Raw genomic sequence first — 26,466 nt, 5'->3', positions numbered from 1 at the left:
AGCAAGGTAAGCATTGGGCTCTGGTCAATATTTACATTCGCTTGCTCAGGCTAAGGTATTCGGTTCTGTTACCGTCATCTTTGATTAGATGTCCCCACCTCATTATAAGCCTTCGCCACAGAACCCATTGAATATAATTATTCTTTTCTACATAAAGTCACTTTCTCACACTTTCCTTCGCTCCACGTTTGGGAGTGTTTCCCACTTTGCGGAGCATATTATGGGGCGTGATGACATTGGGCGGCGTTTACGATGTCATCACACCAGTTTCCAATAATACCGCATGCGGGCAGGTCAGAAAGTCGGGAACCCGCCTGCGTTATTTCAACATCAATGTAAAAGCCAATTCAGCTAATTAACTGCCCATGTCACTGCAATAATACAATCAGAAGACAATAGTGCGCCTCAAGGCAAGATTTATGGCAGGTGGGAATTAGATAGGGTGAATAGGAAGGCACTTTTTTCCATTAGTAGAGGGGTCACTAAGCAGGGGGCATAGATTTAATATAAGTAAAAGGCTAAGAGTGGAGTTGAGGGGAATTTTTTTCACCCAGAGGGTGGTGGGAGTCTGGAACTCACTGCCTGAAAGGGTGGTTGAGTCAAAAACTCTCCTAATATTTAAGAAGTATTTAGATATTTGCTTACATTGCCGGCTATGGGCCAAGTGCTGGAAAATGGGGTTATTGTAGTCAGACCTTTGTTGACTGGCATGGACACGATGGGCCGAATGGCCTCCTTCTGTGCTGTAAACATCTGTGAGTCTCTGAGGTGGGGAATTGGACTGACTTCTTTAAGCCCAAGCTTGTTTGGGCGAGTTTTAAAACTGCAGGAGAGTCCAGAGTCTCAGCTTTGCAGCTCAAACTCTACTGAATGCAGGGACTGCTCATTTGAGTGCACAGAGGAATCTTCTGGACATTTTTCATGAGGAGAGCTCTCCTCTGATTCAAAGTGCTCTTTTGATGGGTAATTTTCCTGTCTAATACCCAGGGGCAAGGGATAAAAAGTGTCTGAGACAAATAGGGATTGTTGTCTCAATTGGGAGCACAAGCTCCAGTGAGGAGGAGAGAAGGATTAGGAGGAGGAGGAGAAGGATGAGAGGAGGAAGGGAACACAGGGAGGCTCAGGATGTGATGGTTCCTCAGGAAGGGGACAGAGCAGTGCCAGGGGCAGGAGGAACCCAGAAACACTCAGCGGAGGTACAGACCATATTTTGCCACTCCAAGGGCATACAGGGAGGAAACCTCATTGCCCGCAACTGGCCTCATGAGGTCATTGAGCCTTTTGTGGCACTGGAACCAAGTCCCCCTCACCACCTCAACACTGTGGACATCATCAACCATCTCATCCACCTGCTGTCATGCAGCGCGAGTCTGCCAGGGCCTCCTCCTCTTCCCAGTGTTTGAAAAAGAGCTGGTGATGCCTATCATGTACTACAGGCAGGAGGGCACCAAGGGAGGTCTCACTGAATCTGGAGGCAGCTTTGCCCCTTCTAGAATGTCTCTCTCCTTGCTTCAATGTCACAGACATCTATGCATAGCAACATGTAATAAATATACAATGTCTCAATGCCAAAAGGTGGGAGACTTGCAGAATTTAAAACTTTTGCCACCTATGAAGCTTACATGGTTGGCAGAGATTAGCTAAAATTTAAAACAAAAAATGAAAATGTTGAGAAATACCCAGCAGGTCTGGTAGCATCTGTGGAGAGAGAAACAGAGTTAATGTTTTGAGTCCATTTAACTCTTCTTCAGAGTTCAAGAGAGGTAAAAGTGTAATAGGTTCTATTGCTGAAGAGGGCAGGTGGAGCAAAATAGTAGTTTAGGGGTAGGTGGGTGCTCAGGGGAGATTTGACAAAGATGTCATGGACACAAGACAATAGGCATGGTAATGATAGTGTTAAAGACTAAGGAAAGTTTTAATAGTTGCATGAAGATCAGATCGCAGAATGTGTTAATAGCAGAACAAGGGTCAGCGCTTTCTGAAAGCAAAACATAAGAATAAGTTACAAACTGGCCTTGTTGGGGAGCAGGTAGGAAAAAAAATATCAACATGGAGGACAGAACTCATGTTAAGTGTGGAAGGCTGTAAAGTGCCTAATCTGAATTTGCTTTGGGGAACTGGAGGAACAGTGCCTCATCATCCAGTTAGGCATTTTACAGCCTTCTGCACTTACCATTGAGTTCAACAACTTCAGACAATGAACTCTGCCCATCATTTTGATATTCTTTTCCCAACACTCTCTCCCCATGGGCTAATCTGTAATTTGATCTTATGCTTTGCTTTCAGGGAGCCAAGATTCTTGTCCGCTATTAACATTCTGCAATCTGACATTTATGTCACTATTAACAAATTCCTTAGCCTTTAACACCATCATTACCATTCCCTTTGTCTTGTGTCCATGAGCTCCCAACTATCCCTGGCTTTCTATTTTGCTCCACCTGCTTCACCCCCTCTCTTCAGCAGAAGAAAAACCCATCACATTTCTACCTCTCTTAAGCTCTGAAGAAGAGTCATACAGACTTGAAACGTTAACTCTGTTTGTCTCTCCATAGTTATTACCAGAACTGCTGAGTTTTTCCAGCATTTTTTGTTTTTATTTCAGATTTCCAGCATCGGCTGTATTTTCCTTTTATTTTAGCTCAAATTTAAATTGAATTACCTGACCAGACTGGAAGCTATGCAAATTTTCTCAATGTACAGTAGATGCACTCAATTGATCATCTGATGGGTCACCTGACACTGTCAAGTGCCAGGGGGCCCTTTACAATATTGGCCGTTACCTTGTCCCAGGTGCCTGCAACTTCTGAGACTGGACATCCCACTCACCAGCACGCTTTGGGTAGGATAACTTGCAGCAATTAGCATATTATAGGGTGCATACTGACAGCAGGCCTGGAAATTGGAATGCTGCCAACTTACAAGTGCAGAACTCACCATCAATGAGCAACCGTATTATTCAGCCCCCTTATCTCAATGACACACCTTAAGAAATTTGTAATTTTTTTCTATTTTTTGAGCCTTTGTTATGGCACAACTAATGATAAATGCTGAGCTGCTCAAATCCCAAAGGGAAACTTGAAACAACTGCCTCAGCTGTTTTGCAATTTGTATAAATTTTGAGATACGTTCATGAATTCAGCAGTAATAAGACCACTGAGTCTTATAGGTTTCTTACAAAACTAAATTAAACATTTATTAATAGAACAAATGATTTTAAGTACATACATAGATCTACAAATTACTATTATGATAACTTCTAAATCCCCTAGTTAACCTAACTCACAGTTATACTTTCGTTAAGGCAACAGTAAGATACATAGGGCAGGATTTTCTGCCCGACCCAATCTCCAGCGAGCGGGGAGACCATCCCTGCTGGAGAAGCGGGCCGCACCGCCATATTACGTGGGCAGTTCAATTAAGGCCCGCCCAGCATGATGTCCGACGGGAAGCGCTATGCACTTCCTGTGTGGGTGGGGGATTCCCCAAAAGCAAGAGTGCGCTCTTTCGCACATGTGCATGAAAGAGCGCACATCTCCCTGAGGCTAAGTGCAGCCACAGGGCGATCCCTTCCACTTTGAAAAAGATTAAAAATGAAAATAAAAATTCCCTAACATGCCCCCCTCATGTGACAATGTCACATGAGACGGGACATGTTCATAATTTACACTATAACTTTACTAAACTTTTTTAAACCCTGCATGAAACCTCAGGATGCTGGATGAGGTTTCATGTTTTTTCTATTTGCCGCCTGGGCTCCTGGCCAACCTGCCAACCTTAAGCTTGGCGGGCAGGTCCTTTAATTGTAGAAACACAGAAACACAGTGCAGAAGAGGCTCTTCGGCCCATCGAGTCTGCACCAACATGTGAAACACCTGACCCACCTACCTAATCCCATTTACCAGCACTTGGACCATAGCTTTGAATATTATGTCGTGCCAAGTGCTCACCAGGTACTTTTTAAAGGGTGTGAGGCAACCCGCCTCCACCACCCTCCCAGGCAGCGCATTCCAGACCATCACCACCCTCTGGGTAAAAAAGTTTTCCCTCACATTCCCCCTAAACCTCCTGCCCCTCACCTTGAAACTATGCCCCCTTGTGACTGACCCTTCAACTAAGGGGAACAGCTGCTCCCTAACCACCCTGTCCATACCCCTCATAATTTTGTACACCTTGATCAGTTCGCCTCTCAGTCTTCTCTGCTCCAACAAAAATAACCCAAGTCTATCCAACCTCTCTTCATAACTTAAATGTTTCATCCCAGGCAACATCCTGGTGAATCTCCTCTGCACCCACTCCAGTGCAATCACATCCTTCCGAAAATGTGGTGACCAGAACTGTACACAGTACTCCAGCTGTGGCCTCACCAAGATTCCATACAACTCCAACATGACCCCTCCCTACTTTTGTAATCTATGCCGCGATTGATAAAGGCAAGTGTCCCATATGCCTTTTTCACCACCCCACTAACGTGCCCATCCACCTTCAGAGATCCATGGACATACACGCCAAGGTCCCTTTGCTCCTCAGAACTTCCTAGTGCCATGCGTTCATTGAATACTTCCTAGTCAAATTATTCCTTCCAAAGTGTATCACCTCACACTTTTCAGGGTTAGATTCCATTTGCCACTTATCTGCTCATGTGACCATCCCATCTATATCTTCCTGTAGCCCAAACACTCAACCTCACTGTTAATCACCCGGCCAATCCTTGTTTAAATGATCCTGTCAATGGCCTCAATTGGCCATTGACAGGTCGGCGGCACGCAGCTGATTTCGCTGCATCCCCGCCTTCCTGAAAATTTAAGTAGGGTGGGATGACATTAGGGGTTCCACCCGACATCATCCCACGTCATTTTACGTGTCGGCAAGGGGGCCCCGCCCTGTGCTCACCAACGGCAAAATTCTGTCCTCTGTCTTGTTAGAGATGGTCATTGCCGGACACACAATGTGGCGTCCACACCCTTGTGTGGTGTGAATGTTACTTACCACTCATCAGCCTAAGCTTGAACATTGTCCAGGTCTTACTGCATTTGGACATTGACTGCTTCTGTATCTGAGGAGTCATAAGTGGTGCTGAACACTGTATGATTATCTACGAACATCCTCACTTCTGACCTTATCATGGAGTGAAGGTCATTGATGAAACAGTTGAAGATGGTTGGGCCTAGGACACTACCCTAGGAACTCCTGTAATGATGCCCAGGAGCTGAGATGACTGACCTCCAACAACCACAACCATCTTCCTTTGTGTTACCTATGACTCCAACCAGTGGAGAATTTTCCCCATGATTCACATTGACTTCAGTTTTGCTGGAGCTCAGTTGATGCCACATTCAGTCAAATGCTGCCTTGATGTCATGGACAGTCACTCTCATCTCAACTTTGGAGTACAACTCTTTTGTCCATGTTTGGAACATGTTGAACCTCGGCTGTAATGAGGTCAGGAGCTGAGTGGCCCTGGCAGAACCCAAACTGAGCGCCAGTGAACAGATTATTGCTGAGTAAGCGTCATCTGATTGCACTGTTCACGACACTTTCCATCACTTTGCTGGTGATCAAGAGTACACCGATGGGGCGGTAATTGGCCAGCTTGGATTTGCCCTGCTTTTTGTGGACAGGACATTGTTTGGACTATTTTCTACATTGCTCTATAGATGCCAGTGTTGTAGCTGCACTGGAGCAACTTCGCTAGGGGCATGGCAAGTTCTGGAGCACAAGTCTTCAGTACTATTGCCCAAATGTTGTCAGGGTGCATAGCCTTTGCAGCATCCGGTACCTTCAGCTGTTTCTTGATATTATATAGAGTGAATCAAATTGGCTGAAGATTAGCATCTGTGATGCTGGGGATCTGCGAAGGAGGCCGAGATGGATCATCCACTCGGCACTTCTGGGTGAAGATGGCAGCAAATACTTCAGCCTTATCTTTTGCACTGATGTGCTGAGCTCTATTTGTGAAACCTCCTCCTCCAGTGAGTTGTTCAATTGTCCACCACCATTCATGACTGGGTGTGGCAGGGCTGCAGAATTTAGATCTGATCCATTGGTTGTGGGATTGCATTAATCTGTCTATTACATGCTGTTTCCACTCTTTGGCATGCAAGTAGTCCTGTGTTTTAGCTTCACCTGGCTGACACCTCATTTTTAGGTACAACTCCTGCTGTTCGTGGCATGCCCTCCTGGAACTCTTCACTGAACAAGAGCTGAGACCCTGGCTTTACAGTAATGGAGATATGCTGGGCTATGAGGCTGAACATTGTGATTGTATACAATTCTGCTGCTGTTGATGGCCCACAGTGTCTCATGGATGCCCAGTCTTGAGTTGCTAGATCTGTTAGAAATCTATCCCATTTAGCACAGTGGTAGTGCCACACAACAAGATAGACAGTGCCCTCACTGTGAAGATGGGACTTCATCTCCACAAGGACTGTGCAGTAGTCACTCCTACCAATACTGCCATGGGCAGAAACATCTGTGACAGGTAGATTGGTGAGGATGAGGTCAAGTAGGTGTTTTCCTTTTGTTAGCTCCCTTAGACCCAGCTTAACAGTGATGTCCTTTAGGACTCAGCCAGTGCTGGTGTGAACCAGCCACTCTTTGTGATGGACATTGAAGCTCCGCACCCAGAATGCATTCTGTGCCCCTGCCAATGTTAGTGCTTCCAACAAGTGGTGTCCAATACGGAGGAGAATTGAACCATCAGCTGAGGGGGCGGTGGGTGGTAACAATGGAAGGTTTCCTTGCCCATGCGTGGCCTGATCCCATGAGACTCCAGAGTCAGGAATCAATGTTGAGGACTCCCAGGGCAACTCCCTGCCAGCTGTGTATGACCATGCCACCACCTCTGGTGGGATAGGACATACTTAGGGAAGGTGCTGTCTGGGACATTGTAAGATATGATTCCATGAGTATGACCATGTCAAGCTATTGCTTGACTTGTCCGTGAGACAGCTCTCTGAACTTTGGCACAAGCCCCCAGCTGTTGGTGAAGGAGGATTGTGCAAGAGCTGGGTGTGCTGTTGTTGTTTACGCTACCTCACTGGATGTCAGTTGTTCCATCCAGTTTCATTCCTTTTCAGCTTTGTAGCGGTTTGCTATGACTGAGTGGCTTAGTAGGCCATTTCAGAGGCCAGTTAGGAGTCAACCAGATTTCTGTGGGTTTGGAGTCACACATAGGCCACTGAAAGGCATTGGGGATCCAGATGGGTTTGTGGTCACCATTAGACTAGCTTTTAGCTGAATTTAAATTCCACCAGCAGCCATGGTCAGAGTGGGGTTCGAACCTGCGTTCCTTGTGGGTTATTAGCTCAATAACATTATCACTACGCCACTGCCTCCCTTCTTAAAATGGCTACCATTGCGTTTTGTAAGATTCCTGGGAAATGTTTACTTTTTGTGAATTAATGACAGCCAACTTAAATACAACAACTGCCTGATTATAAATTAATATCTTTCCTGGTTGCGGCAAGGAAATGCCTATTGTGAACTGTCTTCAATCTTTCATTGATAACACCATTCAATTTCATGTATTTCTGGCTACTATGAATGGTATCATGGGTAAAATTTTAGAATGAGGTGTAAAAGGAGCATTTGCATTTGTAGATAAACCAGACTAGATTGATTTCAAAAGAGGGAGTGAAATATTACACCTAGCCTGAAGTAGTTCAGAAACAAAATTTAACCATCTCCCCTTGATATTCAATGACCCTTGCTGAGTCCCCCAATATCAACATCTTGCAGATTAGCATTGACCAGAAACTGAACTGGGTCAGCTATATAAATACTATGGCTACAAGAGCAGGTCAAAAGCTGGAAATTCTGCAAAAAGTAACTCAACTCCTGACTTGCCTGTCTACCATCTACAAGGCATAAGTCAGAAGTGTGATGGAATAGCTCCACTTGCCTGGATGAGTGCAGCTCCAACAACACTCAAGAAGCTCAACACCATTCAGGGCAAAAGCAGTCCATTTCATTGGTACTCCATCCACCACATTAAACATTCATTTCTTACACCACCAATGCGTAGTAACAGCAGTATGTACCATCTACAAGATGCACTGCAGCAATTCACCAAGCCTCTATTGACAGCACCTCCCAAACCCATGAACTCCACCACCTAGAAGGACATGGACAACAGAAACCTTGGAACACCATCACCTGCAAGTTCCCTTTCAAGCCACACACCATCCTGACTTGGAAATATATCGCCAGTCCTTCACTGTTGCAGGGTCAAAACCTTGGTACTCCATCCCTAACAACACTGTTGGGTGCTCATATGACACGTGGACTGCAACCCTCCAAGGAAGCTGCATGCCACCAACTGCTCAAGGGCAAATAGGGGTGGACAACAAATGCTGGCCTAGCCAGCAATGCCCACATCCCATGAACGAACAAAAATAATAATAATTCAACATTTTCAATGGAAATATATTCCTTTAAGGGATTAACAAAGAGTGGGAAAGTGCTCTAGCTGTGGCTAATGAAAGAGGTCAAAGATAAAATTAGATTAAAGGCAGAGGCTTGTAATGTTGCCCAAAAGAGTAATAAGGAATAGGATTGGAACAATTTTAAAATTCGGCAAAGAATAACCATGAAATTGATGAAGATAGAGAAAATAACATGAGAGTAAACTATCTGGAGGCTTAAAAAGAAATTGTAAATGAATTAGATTGTTAAGAGCAAATGTGTGTTCTTCAGAGACAGGGAGAGAAGAAATTATCGAGGGAAATAAGGAAATGATAGGGACATTAAACAAATACAGCATAAATATCTTCATAGTAGATTATAGAAAAATATCCTAGAAGTGATAGGGAACTAAGGCTATAATGAATGTGAGGAACCTAAGGGAATTAGTATTAGCTTTGAAACAGTACAGGAAACATTACTAGGACTAAAGACCCATAAATCCCAAGACCTGCTGACCTACATGACAGGCTTTAAAAGAGGTTGCGATGGATATTTTGATGCAATACTTTTGTTCTTTCAATATTTCTTAGATGCTAGGACAGTTCTGTGGATCAAAGGCAGCAAGACAGGAAGGAGAAAGAAAACAAATCAGTAAATGGCAGTTATCCTGATATCATAGAGCCAAATCATTATTCTTAGTGACGTATTACAGGGCACTTAGAGTATTATAATCCAATTTGAACAAGTCAACACGGATTTATGAAAGGAGTCTCGTGTTTTACAAATAGGTTAGAGTGTTTTGTTTAGATAAAGGGAAACCAGTCAATGTGGTGTATTTGATTATTATACAAAAAGGAGTATTATTTTAGCATGGATTGGGGATTGGTTAACGGACAGAAAACAGAGAAGGAATATGCATGACATTTTCAGATTGGCAGGCTGCAACTAGCTGCGATCTGTACTTGGGCCTCAGCTATTTAACTTCCATATCAATGGTTTAGATGAGAGAAATTAGTGTAATGTTTCCAAGTTTCCTGACAGAACAAAGTTAGTTGGGAAATTAAGCTGTGAGGAGGATGCAAAGTGGCTACAAAAGTTTAATGTTAACTTAGTAGGTAAGAACGTGGCAGATGAAATATAATGTGGAGAAATGTCATGTTATTCATTTTGTAGATATTGTAAAGGAGAAACACATATTTTATTAGTTTTAAATTATAATTGGGAAGCGTGGGTATTCAAAGAGACCTGTGTTTCCATATCCATGAATCACAGAAAGGTAACATATCGGTACCACAAGCAACTAGGAACACAAATGGTATGTTAGCCTTTATTTCAAAGGGAATGGAGTGTAACACTAAAGAGGTCTTACTGAAGTTATATATGTCCTTGATGGGACCACAACTGGAGTACTGTGCATTATTTTGGTCTCCTTCTCTAAGGAAGGATATATTTATCTTCGAAAGGGTGCAACAAAGTATCATTAGACCATTACTGGGATGAGGAAATTGTTTTATGAACAGAGATTGAGGAGGCTATGTCCACGCCCTCTGGACTCTGGAAGAATGAAACATAATTTCATTGAAGCATAATTTTTTTAAGGGCTTGATGGGGTAGATGGTAGCAAAATGTTTTCCTTAGTGGCAGGAATCTCGCACTGGGGGCCAGTCTCAAAATAAGGGATTGGTCATTTAGGGCTGAGATGTGGGTTCAAAGCAATGTAAACCTATTGAATTCTCCAAACCAGGGGGCTATGGCTGGATCTATGGGTATATTCAAGTCAGAGATTTGACAAGTCTTTGGATACTAGGGACATCAAGGAATATACAGGTACTTCTGATGGACGCTCAGCCATGATCTTAGTGAATTGCGAAGTATGCTCGAAATTTCCATTGGCAGACTCCTGCTTCTATTTCTTGCCTACTTACAATGCTTGCACAATAAAGTACAGCACTGAGTTGTGAATTAAAATTAGTACAAGGATTTGGTATTCCCATTTGTCCACTTTCAGAACCCCAAAGAATGTCATGACCTATGAAATAGAATTACCACTGTAACTACAGTTTACATTTTTAAAATACTGCTTTCTTGAGTATTGTTATGTGCAATTCTTTTTTTAAATAAAGTTTGTATGAAAAAGACGCATTATGAAGCACGATAATTCGTAACTAATTTTAAAACCCTTCGTTTGCGAAGTTACAATTGAAAAGCAATGGCAAAGATTTAACTTTTCATTTAACCAAATAAGGGCTTCATTATAATTGTTTCCTTCACACACTACTTCTGCGCCCCTGGCAAATTGAAATCATTACTTGTTTTCTTTTGGGAGCTTGTTTGAGTGTGACAGCAATCTATTAGTAGCTAATTGGCAGATTGTCATTATATGGAGGAATATATAAACGCAGTTGGTCGCTCTATGAAAAACAGAGCTACGTTGGACGTTAATGATGTATTACATCTTGTCATGCCTCTTGCCGTTATCCCTCTTCACTTCTGTGCTGATGAAGAATGAACCAACCTGCAGACAGTGGGGGACTGATGATTTGGTTGGTTTGTCTAAGGAAGGTGACATAGCTATTGGCGGAGTGTTCAGTGTGCATATGAATATTGATCGTCCGGATCTTTCCTTTCAAAGGCAGCCAAGAGCGGTAAAATGCAAAAAGTCAGTGAAACGTGTAACGTGTTCTAAAATTTCATACTTTACAGTGATCTGTTCTGAATGAAGCAGTTCCTTGTGTAACCCACTATATTGTACTGTCTCAGCGTGTTTTTCAACGTTAGCTCTAACAGGAGAGGATGTGTGCTCTTCAGTAATATATCCATTGACGTTTTTATTCGTTTTGAAATATAATGCGCGTTGCTCGGGAAATTAATGAACCCGGTGAAAAATGCAAAATGGTTTAATAGTAATTCGCTAGACCAACCGTTATTGAGGCGCAACTGAAACATGGAGCGATTTTAAACCATTCAAAAGCTATTAACTTTCCAAGAAAGTCCACAGAATCACAGGATATTCGATTTTTGAGTTGATTATAAACATGATCGTTCCGGTGATTTATTTATAACATTAGATAAAATAGCCTCCAGGCTTTTCGATAATAGCAATTGTTCTTACGAAACCCAGATATACATGAACCTGCTGTCAGGTTTCCTTTTTGTTAACCGTTCTCGCTCACTTTTGGAGGCCTCAATATGTTACTTCTAATCTAAGCATTTTACTCTAGGCTTTCAAGTTGGTTATTGTGAGAATACTTGGGGAGTTTGATTTTTTTTGCCATAATCATACTTCAAAGTGCAATAGACTTAAGAGCAATGCGATTGGTATCTCTCATTAACACTCAGTTGGAAAAGTCGCTTTCAACGTTATATGATACCAACTATAATTGTCATCCCAGCAAGGGGATGTTTTTCAGGCTGCTATTTGTAAACGGCGGTGCCTGCAAACCATGACGAGATTGCGAGAGGAGGACCCTGGGACAGGCAGTCAGCAGCACCTAGAGGGGAGCTAAGTCCCGTGATTTGCACATCCTGCGCTATGTGGAAAATCTTAGACACTCCTAGCCTGGATGACCATGTTCGCAGGAGGTGCCTCCAACAGGAGCAACTCAAACTCTGGGGTTTGGAGCTTGAGCGGCAGCTGGGGGCACGACGGTGCATATCACTTTCAGGACATGGTCACTCCGCAGCTTACGGAAGTGCAAGCAGAGAGGGAATGGGGGTGACTGCCAGACAGAAGAAGGGGACCAGACAGGTAGTGATGGAATCCCCTGAGCGCATGTCGCTCACAAACTGTTTTTCGACCTTGGAAAATGGTAAGGGTGATGGTTCCTCTGTTGAGGCCAACCAGAGCCAAGGCCATGGCACTGTGGGTGGTCCAGCTGCTCAGGGGGAGAGGGGGAAGTGTGGAAGGGCAATATTGGTAGAGGATTCATTAGCGTGGGAGTAGACAGCGCTTCTGCATCCATAGTCATGACTCCAGGATGGTATGTTGCCTCCCGGGTGCCAGGGTCAAGGATGTCATTGAACAGCTGCAGGACATTCTGCAGGAGGAGGGCAAACAGCCAGAGGTCATGTTGGTATAATGACATTGGAAAGAAGAGAAATGAGGTCCTGCAAGTAGGCTTTAAGCAGTTAGGTAGGAAATTGAAAAGCAGGACTTCAAAGGTAGTAATCTCCGGATTACTCCCGGTGCCACACAGTAGTGAGTATAGGAACAGAAGGATAGAGCAGATGAATCCATGGCTGGAGAGATGGTGCAGCAGGGAGGGCTTTAGATTCCTGGGGCATTGGGACCATTTCTAGGGGAGGTGGGACCTGTACAAGTTGAACGGGTTACATCTGAACAGGGACGGGACCAACATCCTCATGGAGAGCTTTGCTAATGCTGTTGGGGGGGATTTAAACTAAATTGACAGGGGATGGGATCCTGAAAAGTAGTTCAGAGGGCAGAGAGGCTGAGATAGAATTGGAAGTTAAAACGCTAGTAAGTGAGTTTGGAAGGCAGAGGAAACATAGGCTGAATAAGAAAGAAGTAAGTTTAGCAAGGCTAGATGGGATATATTTTAATGCAAGGAGCTTGAGGGATAAGGGAGACAAGTGGAGGGCACAGATCGGCATGTGGGAGCATGACATCATGGCTATGACCAAGACTTGGTTAAAAGAAGGGCAGGATTGGCAGCTCAACATTCCTGGTTATAGGCTACTCAGATGAGATAGAAAGGGAGATAGAAGAGGGGAGGATCGCAATATTGATTATGGAATCAATTATAGCAGTGAGGAGGATTGGTCTCTTGGATGGATCATCAGAAGTGAAAAACACAAAAGGGGCAAACACGCTGTTGGGTGTGTACTATATGCCCCCAAAAAGTCAGAGAGAGATAGAGGGTCAAATATGTAATGAATCAGAATCACAGAATCACAGTGCAGTAGAGGCCCTTTGGCCATCGAGTCTGTACTGACACGTAAGAAATACTGGACCTACCTACCTAATCCCATTTACCAGCACTTGGACCATAGCCTTCAATGTTTTGAGGTGCCAAGTGCTTACCCAGTTACTTTTTAAAGGATATAAGGCAACCCGCCTCCACCACCCTCCCAGGCAGCGCATTCCAGACCATCACCACCCTCTGGGAGAAAAAGTTTTTCCTCATATCCCCCTAAACCTCCTGCCCCTCACCTTGAACTTATGCCCCCTTGTGACTGACCCTTCAACTAAGGGGAACAGCTGCTCCCTATCCACCCTGTCCATGCCCCTCATAATCTTGTACACCTCGATCAGGTCGCCCTTCAGTCTTCTCTGCTCCAATGAAAACAACCCAAGTCTATCCAATCACTCTTCATAACTTAAATGTTTCATCCCAGGCAACATCCTGGTGAATCTCCTCTGCACCCCCTCCAGTGCAATCACATCCTTCCTATAAAGTGGTGACAAGAACAGCACACAGTACTCCAGCTGTGGCCTCACCAAGGTTCTATATAACTCCAACATGACCTCCCTACTTCTGTAATCTATTCCTTGATTGATAAAGGCAAGTGTCCCATATGCCTTTTTCACCATCCTATTAACATGCCCCTCCACCTTCAGAGATCTATGGACACACAGCAAAGTCCCTTTGTTCCTCAGAATTTCCTAGTGCCATGTCGTTCATTGAATAATTCCTTGTCAAATTACTCTTTCCAAAGTGTATCACCTCACATTTTTCAAGGTTAAATTCCATCTGCCACTTATCTACCCAAATTTCAGAGAAGTGTAAGAGTGATAAGGCAATAATAGTAGGGAATTTTAACTTTCCAAATATTATCTAGGATAGTTTTAGTGTGCAAGGTGGGGAGGAACCAAATTGATAAGGTGCATCCAGGAGAACTTTTTTAGCCAATACATAGAAAGCTCAACGAGGGTGGAGTGGGGGCAGTTCTGGGTCTAATCTTCAGAAATGAGCCCAGACAGATGGAAGGCATATCAGTAGGGGAGCATTTTGGAGATGGTGACCATATCTCAATTAGATTTAGGATAGCTATGGAAAAGGGTAAGGTTGGGCTGGGGATAAAAGTTCTAAACTGAGGAAAGGCTAATTTTACTAAAATGAAATACGATTTGCCCCAAGTGGACTGGGAGCAGCTACTTGAGATAAAGCTGTGTCAGGGCAGTGGGAGGCATTCTAGGAGGAAATAATGTGAGTACAAGGCAAATATGTTCCCGTAAAGACAAAGGGCAGACCATGTCTGAAGAACCCTGGATGTCAGGGAATATAAAGGTTAGGATTAAGAAAAAATGAGACGCTTGTGGCAGATAACAAGGGTTAAATGCAGCAGAGTCCCTAGAGGTGTATAAAAAGTGCAGAGATAACTTAAAAAGGAAATTAGGAAAGCTAAGAGAGTGCACAAGAATGCAAGAGCAAGAGAATAACTAGGGAAAGAGTAGGACCAATTAGGGATCATAGAGGTAATCTGTGTGTGGACCCAGAATACATGGATACAGTCCTCAATAAATGCTTTGCATCAGCCTTCACAATGGAAAAGGATGACGCAGGTATTGACATCAGGATGGAGGACTGTGAAATATTTGAGGAAATTACCATACATAGAGGGGAGGTACTAGTGGGTTTAGTGGCCTTAAAAGTGAATAAACCCACAGGCCCTGTTCAGATGTATCCCAGGCTGTTGATGGAGGCAAGGGAAAAGATATCAGGGGCCCTGGCAGTAATTTTCAAATCCTCTCTGGCCACAAGTGAGGTGCCAGAGGGCTGGAGGACTGCTAACATTGTCCCATTATTTAAAAAGGGAGGAAGGGATAGACCAGGAAATTACAGGCGAGTCAGTCTAACCTCAGTGGTGGGGAAGCTATTAGAAAGGATTCTGATGCAGCTTGCTTTTGCTTGTCCGAAGTAGCCCTTCCTGCAAGTGCATCATATTTGGAAGTTGCATGATATCAACGGCAAAACACCACTGATGCACAGAATCTGAAGCAATCAACAGGTCAGAACTTACTGTGACAAGTCTGTTCCCAGTATTATTCGTCATGTGGGATATGACTGTCTTTCTTCTTCCAAAAACTAGAACTAATGCATTTCTACCAAAATTTCCCTGAAGGAAATTGTTTTTTTTTAAAAAAGAGAATCCGAGTGAATGACAAGCCCAGCAGTGCAGAACATGACCAGACCAAACAAGGACTGAGTGGAGAAATCGTAGCTGAGAGATGCTAAACACTATTTCCAAAATGCTTCTGAATTGCAAGTGGAACATAAGGCTGGGGTGGGGAGAGTTAGGACTCTTTAAAGAATGAATTAGAGTCGGAGACTTTATTATTCATGGATGTGGGCATCACAGGCCAGCATTTATTGTCCATTCCTAATTGCTCTTATCCAAAGGGCATTTTTAAAAGTAAAATGTAGGTCAGGATAGCGGATTTCCTTCCCTAAAAGGCATTAGGCTTCACAGCAATCGCTTCATACATATTTAATTCCAGATTTTTATCGAATTGAAATTTCACCACATACCGTGGCGGGATTCGAACCCGGATTCTGGGAGTATTACGCTGGGATCTCTGGATTATTAGTCAAGTGATAATGCCATTAAACCACAGTCTCCCCCATTGCTGAAAGGTAACTGCGATAAAATGAGATGGAGGAAAATGCCATCTTTTGAATTTAGGACCAATCCGAAAGTAATTCTCCAGTGCCCTAATTTTACAACACAAACGGGAAAGACTGGAAAAGAGCGACAGAGTTCGAGACAGAGAGGAAAAACAGAGCGCCAGAGAAGAGAGATGCAGAGGAGTTGAATCCGCACCGTTAGTTTCAAGCCGATGATATTTCATCAGAACTGTTCATGATAAAAGTACGTGAACGGCAAACGTTTTAAGTGTTTCTCTCTTCCACAAACGCCGTCTAACTCGTTGCGTTTGTCTGTTATTTTCTGGTTTTATTTCAGGTTTTCAACAGTCGTTGTATTTTGCTATTGTTTTGTAATCAAGTCTACAAGTTGTGTGCTAGCAAACCGAAATACGAGTTAATTAGATCATCAGATATGTCTGTTTACTAACGCTCCTTTCGGGAGTGGACTGCCGACTTGTTCTTTCACTTGGATCCTCTTTTTGGTAGAAAACTAGTGCATCAGTTTTAGTTTTTGGAAGAAAGGCGGTCACACCTTGCATGAGGAATAATACTGGAAACAGAAGGTAGGGTTGTCGCAATAAGTTCTGACCTGCTGCTTGCTTCAGATTCTGTGCATCGGTGGTCTTTTGCCACAGTGCAACTTCCAAATATGATACACGTGCAGAAAGGGCTACTTCTGACAACAAAAGCAAGCTGCATTGCTGCAAATTGCACACAAAACGCTAAAACCAATGTCGTGAGAAACCCGAGCGAACCTGGGGCATGAGGCATGGGTAGTCACACAAGTTTTGGCAGAGTCACTGGAATAAGAGGAGCAGTAAAAATATCTTCGATTTTCATAACACTTATGTGTCACTGGGAAGAAGGCAGACATGGGACATTATAAAGAAAATCGAACCACCTGGAGACAACGTTTGTACTGCAAGAAATTTGCCCATTGCAGTTGAGGTTAGAGGAGTTAATAAGACCAAGAGACGATAGAGATAGAAGGACTGAAGTTGAACAGACATGGTAGCTCATACATGGAGATTCCAAAAACATGAAAATATTTACTAAGGGCGGTCAACATCAACAGCAACATGCTAATCCTATTATTCTAACAGTGAATGTTTTCACCATTGTTTATTCATCTAATGACAACGACGAAGCAAAACTATACCCTTTACATGCTTGAAAGAGGATTCATAAAGATGTCAATTTAGATATATGTGTCTTCAAAGATGCATGCAAGGATTTGTGGCTGAACGTCGCCTTTTAAAAGCGTTTCTGCCGAACTAAAGGGCTACTTTATTGACTTTGTATTTGCGATGCGCTTTTAGAAACGATAACTGTACCATTTAATTAAACGTTAAGTTCTTGAATGCAATATCTCAAAAATAATATGATTCGCTCATTAGCACGATCAGTTCGGAGACTTACTGTTGGTGTTTGAAAACAAAATAATGATAATATTACGAGATCTATGAAATTAAAAAAATAATCCCTATTAATTTCACCCACACAAAAATGCGGGGTTTTTTTTCTGCAGCTTTTGGTCCAGAGGTTTTCGCTTTGTGCTGGCGATGATTTTCGCCATTGAAGAAAACAACAAGAATCCAGGGCTGCTCCCTAATGTTACATTGGGTTACCGGATTTTTGATACCTGCACCATGTCGCCTTTAACTCTGAAATCAACTTTTGGGTTTTTAAACAGAGGCGAAGACAAGTCTTCCAATCTTGCTTGCACAATATCTTCTATTGTCTCTGCCATTGTCGGAGATACTTCATCGTCACAGTCTGTAGCAATGGCCACTTTAATCGGTCCATTCAGAATTCCAATGGTAAGATATAAATATATATATGTATATATAATGTATATAGTTAGGTCAATGATTATAGCTAAAGCTAGGCTAACCACAATTACTGTCAGAGAGCTGGATTATTTACTTTTATTGTCGGTTTATTAGACCATAACTCTCATTATTGCACATTAAGGAGGCTATTTCTTGGTGCAAATATATTGACATTTACATCTAGTTATATAACTACACTGGGGATCAGCATTATCAATAGAAATCGAAGCCTGTCGAAATTTGGTAAGTGGTACTTTTGACTTTATGTCTAAATTATGATTAAATGCAACGGGAACACAGAAAAAAAGATATTTGAACGGCTTAAACTAATGACCAGAATTTAACTAAAGTTATCAAGAAAGACTGAGTAGCCCGGGGTTCTTCTCTCTACAAAAGACTGAAATGTAACTTGATAGATATAAAAACAAAAAAACTGCAGATGCTGGAAATCCAAAACAAAAACAGAATTACCTGGAAAAACTCAGCAGGTCTGGCAGCATCGGCGGAGAAGAAAAGAGTTGACGTTTCGAGGCCTCATGACCCTTGGACAGAACTTGAGTTCGAGTCCAAGAAAGAGTTGAAATATAAGCTGGATTAAGGTGTGTGTGGGGGGGGGGGGGGGCAGTGAGAGAGAGAGAAGTGGAGGGTGGGGTGTGGTTGTAGGGACAAAGAAGCAGTGATAGAAGCAGATCATCAAAAGATGTCAACAACAATAGAACAAAAGAACACATAGGTGATAAAGTTGGCGATATTATCTAAACGAATGTGCTAATTAAGAATGGATGGTAGGGCACTCAAGGTATAGCTCTAGTGGGAGTGGGGAGAGCATAAAAGATTTTAAAATATTTAAAAATAATGGAAATAGGTGGGAAAAGAAAAATCTATATAATTTATTGGAAAAAAAAGGAAGGGGGAAACAGAAAGGGAGTGGAGATGGGGGAGGGAGCTCACGATCTAAAGTTGTTGAATTCAATATTCAGTCCAGAAGGCTGTAAAGTGCCTGGTCGGAAGATGAGGTGTTGTTCCTCCAGTTTGCGTTGGGCTTCACTGGAACAATGCAGCAAGCCAAGGACAGATATGTGGGCAAGAGAGCAGGGTGGAGTGTTAAAATGGCAAGCGACAGGGAGGTTTGGGTCATGCTTGTGGACAGACTGCAGGTGTTCTGCAAAGCAGTCGCCCAGTTTACGTTTGGTCTCTCCAATGTAGAGGAGACCACATTGGGAGCAACGAATGCAGTAGACTAAGTTGGGGGAAATGCAAGTGAAATGCTGCTTCACTTGAAAGGAGTGTTTGGGCCCTTGGACGGTGAGGAGAGAGGAAGTGAAGGGGCAGGTGTTGCATCTTTTGCGTGGGCATGGGGTGGTGCCATAGGAGGGGGTTGAGGTGTAGGGGGTGATGGAGGAGTGGACCAGGGTGTCCCAGAGGGAGCAATCCCTACGGAATGCCCAAAGGGGTGGTGAAGGGAAGATGTGTTTGATGGTGGCATCATGCTGGAGTTGGCGGAAATGGCAGAGGATGATCCTTTGAATGCGAAGGCTGGTGGGGTGATAAGTGAGGACAAGGGGGACCCTATCATGTTTCTGGGAGGGAGGAGAAGGCGTGAGGGCGGATGCGCGGGAGATGGGCCGGACACAGTTGAGGGCCCTGTCAACAACCGTGGATGGAAAACTTCGGTTAAGGAAGAAGGAGGACATGTCAGAGGAATTGTTTTTGAAGGTAGCATCATCGGAACAGATGCGACGGAGGCAAAGTAACTGAAAGAATGGGATGGAGTCCTTACAGGAAGTGGGGTGTAAGGAGCTGTAGTCGAGGTAGCTGTGGGAGTTGGTGAGTTTGTAATGGATATTGGTGGACAGTCTATCACCAGAGATTGAGACAGAGACGTCAAGGAAGGGAAGGGAAGTGTCAGAGATGGACCACGTGAAAATGATGGAGGGGTGGAGATTGGAAGCAAAATTTATAAATTTTTCCAAGTCCCGCCGAGAGAATGAAGCAGCACCGAAGTAATCATCGATGTACCGGAGAAACAGTTGTGGAAGGGAGCCGGAGTAGGACTGGAACAAGGAATGTTCCACATACCCCATAAAGAGACAGGTATAGCTGGGGCCCATGCGGGTACCCATAGCCACACCTTTTGTTTGGAGGAAGTGAGAGGAGTTGAAGGAGAAATTGTTCAGCGTGAGAACAAGTTCAGCCAGACGGAGGAGAGTAGTGGTGGATGGGTATTGTTCGGGCCTCTGTTCAAGGAAGAAGCTAAGGGCCCTCAGACCATCCTGGTGGGGAATGGAGGTGTAGAGGGATTTGACATCCATGGTGAAGAGGAAGCGGTTGGGGCCAGGGAACTGGAAATTGTTGATGTGACGTAAGGTGTCAGAGGAATCACAGATGTAGGTGGGAAGGGACTGGACAAGGGGAGAGAGAAGGGAGTCAAGATAACGAGAAATGAGTTCTGTGGGGCAGGAGCAAGCTGAGACGATCGGTCTACAGGGCAGTTCTGTTTGTGGATTTTGGGCGGGTGATAGAAGCGGGCCATCCGAGGTTGGGCGACTATCACGTTGGAAGCTGTGGGAGGAAGATCCCCAGAGAAGATGAGGTCAGTGACAGTCCTGGAAACAATGGCTTGATGTTCAGTGGTGCTGTTGTTGTCTGGCGCACTGACCTCTACCTCGCGGAGGCTGAGCGTCAACTTGCAGACACTTCCTCCTACCTCTCCCTGGACCATGACCCCACCATATATATGATATATATTTGCTGGGATTGTTCGCCCTAGAAGAGGAACAAATAATTTGATCTCCACTCGAGTGGGAATGGCTTCCTCTTCACCATGGACATCCAATCCCTCTACACCTCCATCCCCCACCAGGAGGTGTTTTGGATTTCCAGCATCCGCAGTTTTTTGTTTTTATCCCCTTGTTAATCTTACTGAACTCTATCAAGTTACAAAACAAAAACAGAATTACCTGGAAAAACTCAGCAGGTCTGGCAGCATCGGCGGAGAAGAAAAGAGTTGACATTTTGAGTCCTCATGACCCTTCGACAGAACTTGAGTTCGAGTCCAAGAAAGAGTTGAAATATAAGCTGGTTTAAGGTGGGGTGGGGGAGGGTGGTGTGGAGAAAGAGAGAGAGAAGTGGAGGGGGGTTGTGGTTGTAGGGACAAACAAGCAGTGATAGAAGCAGATCATCAAAAGATGTCACCAACAATAGAACAAAAGAACACATAGGTGTTAAAGTTGGTGATATTATCTAAACGAATGTGCTAATTAAGAATGGATGGTAGGGCACTCAAGATATAGCTCTAGTGGGGGTGGGGAGAGCATAAAGTATTTTAAAATACTTAAAAATAATGGAAATAGGTGGGAAAAGAAAAATCTATATAATTTATTGGAAAAAAAAAACAAAAGGAAGGGGGAAACAGAAAAGGGGTGGGGATGGAGGAGGGAGCTCAAGACCTAAAGTTGTTGAGTTCAATATTCAGACCGGAAGGCTGTAAAGTGCCTAGTCGGAAGTTGAGGTGTTGTTCCTCCAGTGTGCGTTGGGCTTCACTGGAACAATGCAGCAAGCCAAGGACAGACATGTGGGCAAGAGAGCAGGGTGGAGTGTTAAAATGGCAAGCGACAGGGAGGTTTGGGTCATTCTTGCCGACAGACCGCAGGTGTTCTGCAAAGCGGTTGCCCAGTTTACGTTTGGTCTCTCCAATGTAGAGGAGACCACATTGGGAGCAACGAATTCAGTAGACTAAGTTGGGAGAAATGCAAGTGAAATGCTGCTTCACTTGAAAGGAGTGTTTGGGCCCTTGGACGGTGAGGAGAGAGGAAGTGAAGGGGCAGGTGTTGCATCTTTTGCGTGGGCATGGGGTGGTGCCATAGGAGGGGGTTGAGGAGTAGGGGGTGATAGAGGAGTGGACCAGGGTGTCCCGGAGGGAGCGATCCCTACGGAATGCTGATAGGGGGGGTGAAGGGAAGATGTGTTTGGTGGTGGCATCATGCTGGAGTTGGCGGAAATGGCGGAGGATGATCCTTTGAATGCGGAGGCTGGTGGGGTGATAAGTGAGGACAAGGGGGACCCTATCATGTTTCTGGGAGGGAGGAGAAGGCGTGAGGGCGGATGCACGGGAGATGGGCCGGACACGGTTGAGGGCCCTGTCAATGACCGTGTGTGGAAAACCTCGGTTAAGGAAGAAGGAGGACATGTCAGAGGAACTGTTTTTGAAGGTAGCATCATCGGAACAGATGCGACGGAGGTGAAGGAACTGAGAGAATGGGATGGAGTCCTTACAGGAAGTGGGGTGTAAGGAGCTGTAGTCGAGTTTGCTGTGGGAGTCGGTGGGTTTGTAATGGATATTGGTGGACAGTCTATCACCAGAGATTGAGACAGAGAGGTCAAGGAAGGGAAGGGAAGTGTCAGAGATGGACCACGTGAAAATGATGGAGGGGTGGAGATTGGAAGCAAAATTAATAAATTTTTCCAAGTCCCTCCGAGAGCATGAAGCAGCACCGAAGTAATCATCGATGTACCAGAGAAAGAGTTGTGGAAGGGGGCCGGAGTAGGACTGGAACAAGGAATGTTCCATATACCCCATAAAGAGACAGGTATAGCTGGGGCCCATGTGGGTACCCATAGCCACACCTTTTATTTGGAGGAAGTGAGAGGAGTTAAAGGAGAAATTGTTCAGCCTGAGAACAAGTTCAGCCAGACGGAGGAGAGTAGTGGTGGATGGGGATTGTTCGGGCCTCTGTTCGAGGAAGAAGCTAAGGGCCCTCAGACCATCCTGGTGGGGGATGGAGGTGTAGAGGGATTGGACGTCCATGGTGAAGAGGAAGCAGTTGGGGCCAGGGAACTGGAAATTGTTGATGTGACGTAAGGTGTCAGAGGAATCACGGATGTCGGTGGGAAGGGACTGGTCAAGGGGAGAGAGAAGGGAGTCAAGATTACGAGAAATGAGTTCTGTGTGGCAGGAACAAGCTGAGACGATCGGTCTACCGGGCAGTTCTGTTTGTGGATTTTAGGTAGGAGATAGAAGCGGGCCGTCCGAGGTTGGGCGTCTATCAGGTTGGAAGCTGTGGGAGGAAGATCCCCAGAGGAGTTGAGGTCAGTGACAGTCCTGGAAACAATGGCTTGATGTTCAGTGGTGGGGTCACGGTCCAGGAAGAGGTAGGAGGAAGTGTCTGCGAGTTGCCGCTCAGCCTCCGCGAGGTAGAGGTCAGTGCGCCAGACAACAACAGCACCACCCTTGTCAGCGGATTGTGACACGGTTGCTTATCCGGGGTTCTTTTCAGGTTTAGGAAGAAGTCGAACTTTTAAAAGTCCAAAGACTCATAAACTGAACAAAGTTTCACACATAGTTAGTAATTGCCAAATATCTTCGCTCCAGAAAATAAGGTTGGCTTTTGCCGATATTGGACCAGTTTTAGCCTTTCCGCTATACCCTATATTTCTAGTAATTGTTGATAAAACCAATTATCGCGAGAAGCCGGCAAGATCATGTCTGATCTTAATTTCAGACACACATATCAGGTAATTGAATAGTGCATGAGACACAATAGCCAAGACCTATTTCAACATTAAAATACGGACGGGTAACACTCCATGTTTTGCGATAATCCAATGGAACCAGCTCTGCAGAAATTGGGATGTGTTGATGCAGTGAATAGGGAGAAAACCTCGCCACTGTCAGGAGGGTTGGTATCTAGAGGGCACAGATTTAAGATAATTAACAAATTAATCGGAACGGAGGTGAAGATAATTCTTTAAGGTAGCGAGTTATGATTTGGAATGCAGCCTGAAAGGTTTTGGGAGCAGATTCAGTAAGTTTCAAAAAGGAATTGAATAAATATTTGAGGAGATAAAATATGCAGGGCTACGACGACAAGTAGGTCAGTGATATTGATTAAATAACTCTTCCTCCGAGCGGAAACGTACAAGAGGGCCCAATGAGCTTCTTTATAAAAATCACAGAATAATATAACAGCGGCCATTCGGCTCATGCTGTATGTTTCCGCGCTTTGAAAGATCTATCCCATTATTCCATTATTACCACTGCTTTCCACTCAAAGCCCTGTGGTTGTTTCCCTTCAAGTATTTCTTCAATTCCCCATTGAAACTTATTTTTGAGTCTGCTTCGTCACCATTTCAGGCAGTGAACTGCAGACCATAACAGCTCACTGCGTGAAACACCCCTCTTTCTTGCTCTTTTGTAAATCACCTTTGCTCTGCGCCTTTCTGTCACTGAAAAGAGTGTCTCCTTATTTAGTCTATCAAAACCTTCATGCTTTTGAACAGCTCTATTTAATCGCCCTTTGACCCCCTTTGCTCTAATTAGAACAACCTTGTCTTCTCTAGTCTCTGCCTGTAACTGAAATCGCATCTTTCCTGTAAATCCTTCAGCGTCATTTCCAAAGGCTTCATATCCTTCCTAAGGATAAGACACAATACACCATCTGAGGCTGAAGCTGTGATTTATAACTTCCTCGTGTCTGTACCCTGCCTCTGTGTAGAAAGCCAAGCCAAAGAACCGATGCGGTTTTCTAATGGCCTGGCACGAAAAGGGAGTTGAGGCCTGGGGCAGATCAGCCATGATCTTATTGAATGGCGGGGCAGGCTTGAGGGGGCCGAATGGCCTACTCCTACTCCTATTTCTTTTGTTCGTAGCGTAGAAAACGTCAAAGTTTTGCTCACCTATGCCCCAGGTCTCCTTGCTCCCTCATTGATTTTAAGCTTGCAACAGGTAATCTATATTGCCCTTTATATTTTCTATTCCATTTTTCCTTTTGCACTGCATGATTCTTAGAGTCAATAATATCAATTAACCCAGAGTACAAGGGGTTTGAGCTTTGGGGAGGAAAATCAAGCAAGGTTCGAGCAACTGGTCCTCTTTCAGTGACTCACGCTGGCCAGTGGTCTCGTTTGGTACTTGGATCTTGAGGTGAAATGGGTTGCCGCCAGTTGCTTTACGGGGTCACATTCGGGGAGTAACTACCAGAAGAAATAAGAGAAGGAAAAGCCAGGAGATGGCGCCTAAGAATGAATCAACATCACTCAGAAAGGAAAAGGGAGGAACATGGGGGAAAATATGCATTCAGGATTCCCTGATCACACTCCCACCTCCCCCAAAGAATGTCGACATAATTGCCCTTTAAGGCAGCGAATATTAAAGGAATAAAAGCGAAATGCAAGATGACCACACTATTACATTTTCCTTCTCTATCACAAGGTTCGGAAAGCCGTTTGCTCCGATTCCTGTCCTAATGGGACAAGGAAGGCAGCAAGAAAAGGTCAACCCATTTGCTGTTTTGACTGCATACGGTGTGCCGATGGTGAAATAAGTAACGTGACTGGTAAGAACAAGTAGGATGGACCTTTCACAAATAATTTATCTACAATTCGTTTACGAATATACGTTGCTTTGAAACATCTTACTTTCGATTTCATTTTTTTTTTACATTCAACAGAATGCATGAGCTAAAAACAAAAAACTGCGGATGCTGGAAATCCAAAACAAAAACAGAATTACCTGGAAAAACTCAGCAGGTCTGGCAGCATCGGCGGAGAAGAAAAGGGTTGACGTTTCGAGTCCTCATGACCCTTCAGCAGAACAATGCATGAGCTGTCCGTTGGAATACCGGTCTAATCTTCAACGAGACCAATGCAGACTAAAGGAAATTCAATTTCTTTCCTTTGAAGAAATCCTGGGAATTATTTTGGTCACACTCGCATTGTTTGGAGCCTGCGTTAGCATAAGTGTCTTTGTTACGTTCTACCTTCACAGACACACACCCATTGTTAAAGCGAACAACTCAGAGTTAAGCTTTTTGCTGGTTTTCGCGATAACACTGTTTTATGTGTTCAGCTACATTTATTGGAGAACCTTCAGCCTGGTCCTGTATATTACGTCATATAGCATTTAGTATTACTTTTGTTCTTTGTATTTCTTGCGTTCTGGGCAAAACGATCGTTGTGGTGATGGCATTTAATGCAACCCTTCCTAACAACAATCTCATGAAGTGGTTTGGACCCACACAGCAGCGTGTAACTGTTGTAATTCTTACACTTGTAACTCTGGCTAACTCTGTCGCCACCGTTCCCTGAGAAAAACGGTGACTATTTTAGTGAGATAATAGTCTTTGAATGCAATGTAGGGTCTGCAATAGCCTTTTACTGTGCATTGGGTTACATCGGATTCCTGTCTTGTGTGTGCTTCGTGGCTGCTTTTCTAGCTCGAAAACTCCCTGATAATTTCAACGAAGCTAAACACATAACTTTTAGCATGCTGATCTTTTGTGCCGTTTGGATAACTTTCATTCCAGCGTATATAAGTTCTCCTGGGAAATAAACTGTTGCGGTAGAAATATTTGCCATTCTGTCATCTAGTTTTGGTTTGATGGTCTGCATATTTGCGTCTAAATGTTATATTATCCTTCTGAGACAAGAAATGAATACAAAGAAATGTTTGATGGGTTAAACTGGAAATAGATTTTCATTGTCATTAGCGAAAATGAGGATTCTGTGACACTTTGAGGTGCGATACTGTGAATCAAATAAATAGACTGACAACAAGGAAGTGCCTTGACGATTGTGAATATATGATAACAGCAAAGGTGGTACAGACAAAATAATTAACGAAA

General features: G+C 43.9%; 1 pseudogene; it reads left to right on the top strand.

Moving 5' to 3' along the window:
* Positions 1 to 17,575: 17,575 nt before the first annotated feature.
* On the top strand, positions 17,576 to 26,303 carry LOC121275242 (annotated as a pseudogene).
* Positions 26,304 to 26,466: the final 163 nt, after the last annotated feature.

Source organism: Carcharodon carcharias, chromosome 2 (assembly GCF_017639515.1).
Source record: "Carcharodon carcharias isolate sCarCar2 chromosome 2, sCarCar2.pri, whole genome shotgun sequence".
Taxonomy (NCBI): Eukaryota; Metazoa; Chordata; class Chondrichthyes; order Lamniformes; family Lamnidae; genus Carcharodon; species Carcharodon carcharias.
This window is presented reverse-complemented; position numbering and strand designations above follow the sequence as displayed.